This window comes from Arachis stenosperma, chromosome 9 (genome assembly GCF_014773155.1).
Source record: "Arachis stenosperma cultivar V10309 chromosome 9, arast.V10309.gnm1.PFL2, whole genome shotgun sequence".
In the NCBI taxonomy this organism is placed as follows: domain Eukaryota; kingdom Viridiplantae; phylum Streptophyta; class Magnoliopsida; order Fabales; family Fabaceae; genus Arachis; species Arachis stenosperma.
In genome coordinates this window covers 69,347,544-69,352,178 of record NC_080385.1, presented here as the reverse complement: position 1 = coordinate 69,352,178, position 4,635 = coordinate 69,347,544, and the positions used below count along the sequence as shown (strand labels likewise).

At 40.9% G+C, this 4,635-nt stretch overlaps 1 non-coding gene across 1 annotated transcript; it reads right to left on the bottom strand.

Annotated features, from left to right (window-relative positions):
- Window positions 1-545: 545 nt before the first annotated feature.
- Window positions 546-653, bottom strand: LOC130952633 (small nucleolar RNA R71). Its single transcript, XR_009074810.1, has one exon. It is a non-coding gene; the product is annotated as a small nucleolar RNA R71 (small nucleolar RNA).
- Between the last annotated feature and the right edge of the window lie 3,982 nt (window positions 654-4,635).

Here is a 4,635-nt window from a genome sequence, read left to right as displayed (position 1 = left end):
CCCTTCTTTTTCATATGAGCAGGAGCAAGGACAAGAACATTCTTGTTGAAGCAGATCCTGAACCTGAAAGGACTCTGAATAGGAAACTAAGAGAAGCTAAATAACAACAACCCAAAGACAACCTTACAGAAATTTTCGAAAAAGAAGAGGAGATGGCAGCCAAAAATAATAATGCAAGGAGGATGCTTGGTGATTATACTACACCTACTTCCAAGTTTGATGGAAGAAGCATCTCAATCCCTGCTATTGGAGCAAACAATTTTGAGTTGAAACCTCAACTAGTTGCTCTACTGCAACAGAACTGCAAGTTCTATGGACTTTCATGAAAAGATCCCTACCAGTTTTTAACTGAGTTCTTGCAGATCTTTGAGACTGTTAAGACTAATGGAGTAGATCCTGAAGTCTACAGGCTCATGCTTTTCCCTTTTGCTGTAAGAGACAGAGCTAGAATATGGTTAGGTTCACAACCTAAAGATAGCCTGGACTCATGGGATAAGCTGGTCGCAGCCTTCTTGGCCAAGTTCTTTCCTCCTCAAAAGCTGAGCAAGCTTAGAATGGATGGTCAGACCTTTAAACAAAAAGATGGTGAATCCCTCTATGAAGCTTGGGAAAGATACAAGCAGATGATCAAAAGGTGTCCTTTTGACATGCTTTCTGAATGGACCATTTTGGATATATTCTATTATGGCCTATCTGAATTTTCTAAGATATCACTGGACCATTCTGCAGGTGGATCCATTCACATAAAGAAAACGCCTACAGAAGCTCAAGAACTAATTGACATGGTTGCAAATAACCAATTCATGTATACTTCTGAGAGGAATTCCGTGAGTAATGAGACGCCTCAAAGGAAGGGAGTTCTTGAAATTGATGCCTCAAAGGAATTCTGTGAGTAATAGGTGCAGACAGAGAATTCTGAGCAAAACACCTCCAATTTAGCAAACTTATTCTCTGATCTGTCTAAGGCCACTTTAAGTTTCATGAGTGAAACAATGTCCTCCATCAGAAATTTGGAGGTACAAGTGGGCCAGCTGAGTAAGAAAATCACTAAAACTCCTCCCAGTACTCTCTCAAGCAAGAAGGAGTTCCCTATTGAGGACCTAAAGGAATCTGAGGCTCATATAGAGACCATAGAGATTCCATTAAACCTCCTTCTGCCATTCATGAGCTCTAAAAACTATTCTTCCTCTGAAGAGGATGAAGATGTAACTGGAGAGCAAGTTGCTCAATATCTAGGAGCCATCATGAAGCTGAATGCCAAATTGTTTGGTAATGAGACTTGGGAAGGTGAACCTCCCTTGCTCATTAATGAACTAGATACATGGATTTAGCAAACTTTACCTCAAAAGAGAGAAGATCCTGGCAAATTCTTAATACCCTGTACCATAGGCACCATGACCTTTGAGAAGGCTTTGTGTGACCTAGGGTCAGGCATAAATCTTATGCCACTCTCTGTAATGGAGAAGCTAGGGATTATTGAGGTACAACCTGCCATATTCTCATTGCAAATGGCAGACAACTCAGTAAGACAAGCTTATGGATTGGTAGAGGACGTGTTAGTGAAGGTTGAAGGCCTTTACATCCCTGCTAATTTCATAATCTTAGACACTAGAAAGGAGGCGGATGAATGCAACATCCTTGGAAGACCTTTCCTAGCCAGAGTAAGAGCTGTGATAGATGTTAACAGAGGATAATTAGTCCTTCAATTGAATGGGGACTACCTTGTGTTTAAAACCCAAGGGTGTTCTTCTGTAACAATGGAGAGGAAGCATGAAAAGATTCTCTCAGTACAGAGTCAAACAAAGGCCCCACAATCAAACTCTAAGTTTGGTGTTGGGATGCCACATCCAAACTCTAAGTTTGGTGTTGGGAGTCTACAACATTGACCTGATCACCTGTGAGGCTCCATGAGATCCCACTGTCAAGCTAGTGACATTAAATGAGCGCTTATTGGGAGGACACCCAATTTTTATTTATCTAATTTTATTTTTATTTTATTTTCCTTTATGTCTTATTAGGTTCATGATCATGTGGAGTCACAAAATAAATACTAAAATTAAAAACAGCTGAAGAAAAAGCACACATTGGAGGAAGGGCTTACTGGCATTTAAACGCCAGTAAGGAGCATCTGGTTGGCGTTCAACGCCAGAACATAGCATGGATCTGGCATTAAACGCCAGAAACAAGCAGCATCCTGGCGTTTAAACGCCAGGAATACACCCTGAGGAAAGCTGGCGCTTAACGCCAGAAACAAGCATGGAACTGGCGTTCAACGCCAGAAACATGCTGCAAATGGGCGTTGAACGCCCAAAACAAGCATGAAGCTATCGTTCAACGCTAGAAACAAGCATCAATCTGGCGTTGAATGCCAGGATTGCATGCAGAGGGCATTTTACACACCTCATTGGTGTAAGGATGCTAATCCTTGACACCTTAGGACCTGTGGACTCCGCAAGATCATCTCAGGATCTGTAGACCCCACAGGATCCCCACTACCTCAACTCACCCTCTCTCTTTTTTTTCACACAATCCAATAAACACTCTTCCCCAAAACCCTTCACTAATCACCTCAATCTCTCTTCCCCATCACCTCTTCACCACTCACATCCATCCACTCTTCCCCATAAACCCCACCTACCTTCAAATTCAAATTCCTTTCCCACCCAAACCCACCCAATATGGCCGAACCTTAACCCCTCTCCCTCCACTATATAAACCCCTCTATTCTTCTTCCTTTTCACATAGCACAACCCTCTCTTCTCCTCCTTAGCCGAAGCACTACCCTCTCTCCCTCTCCTCCATATCTTCATCTTCTTCATCTAATCTTTCTTCTCTTGCTCGAGGGTGAGCAATATTCTAAGTTTGGTGTGGTAAAAGCATAGCTTTTTTGTTTTTCCATAACCATTGATGGCACCTAAGGCTGGAGAAACCTCTAGAAAAGGGAAAGGGAAGACAAAAGCTTCCACCTCCGAGTCATGGGTGATGGAGAGATTCATCTCCAAAGCCCATCAAGACCACTTCTATGATGTTGTGGCCAAGAAAAAGGTGATCCCTGAGGTCTCTGTTAAGCTCAAGAAAAATGAGTACCCGGAGATCCGACATGAGATCTAAAGAAGAGGATGGGAAGTTCTGACCAACCCCATTCAACAAGTCAGAATCTTAATGGTTCAAGAGTTCTATGCCAATGCATGGATCACTAGGAACCATGATCAAAGTGTGAACCCGAATCCAAAGAACTGTCTTACAATGGTTCGGGGGATATACTTAGATTTTAGTCCAGAAAATATGAGGTTGGCATTCAACTTGCCCATGATGCGAGGAGATGCACGCCCTTACACTAGAAGGGTCAACTTTGATCAAAGGTTAGACCAAGTTCTTATGGACATATGTGTGGAAGGAGCTCAATGGAAAAGAGACTCCAAAGGCAAGCCGGTTCAATTAAGAAGACTAAACCTCAAGCCTGTGGCTAGAGGATGGTTGGAATTCATCCAACACTCCATTATCCCCACTAGCAACCGATCTGAAGTTACCGTGGATCGGGCCATCATGCTTCATAGCATCATGAATGGAGAGGAAGTAGAAGTTCATGAAGTCATCTCCATTAAATTATAAAAAATAGCCGAAAAGCCCTCCACTATGGCAAGGCTAGCTTTTCCTCATCTTATTTGCCATCTATGTTACTCAGCTGGAGTTATTATAGAAGGAGACATCCCCATTGAGGAGGATAAGCCCATTACAAAGAAAAGGATGGAGCAAACAAGAGAGCCCACTCATGGATCCCAAGAGATGCACGAGGAAGCTCATCACCAAGAAATCCCGAAGATGCCTCAAGGGATGCACTTTCCTCCCAACAATTATTGGGAACAACTCAACACTTCTCTAGAAGACTTGAGTTACAATATGGATCAATTAAGGGTGGAACATTAAGAGCACTCCATCATTCTCCATGAAATTAGAGAAGATCAAAGAGCAATAAGAGAGGAGCAACAAAGGCAACAAAGAGACATAGAAGAGCTCAAGGACATCATTGGTTCTTTAAGAAAAAAGTGCCACCATCACTGAGGTGGACTCGTTCCTTGTTCTTATTTATCTGTTTTTCTGTTTTTATGCTTAATGTTTATCTATATTTGTGTCTTTCCTACATGATCATTAGTGTCTAGTAACTATGTCTTAAGGCTATGAATAATTCCACTAATCCTTCACCTCTCTTAAATGAAAAATGTTTTTAATTCAAAAGAACAAGAAGTACATGAATTTCGAATTTATCCTTGAAATTAGTTTAATTATATTGATGTGGTGACAATACTTTTTGTTTTCTGAATGAATGCTTAAACAATGCATAATTTTGATCTTGTTGTTTATGAATGTTAAAATTGTTGGCTCTTGAAAGAATGATGAACAAAGAGAAATGTTACTGTTAATCTGAAAAATCATAAATTTGATTCTTGAAGCAAGAAAAAGCAGTGCATAGAAAAGGCTTGCGAAAAAAAAAATATTTTGGTGAAAAAAAAAATAAAGAAAAAGAAAAAGCATGCAGAAAAAGCCAATAGCCCTTAAAACCAAAAGGCAAGGGTAAAAAGGATCCAAGGCTTTGAGCATCAATGGATAGGAGGGCCCAAGGAAATAAAATCCAGG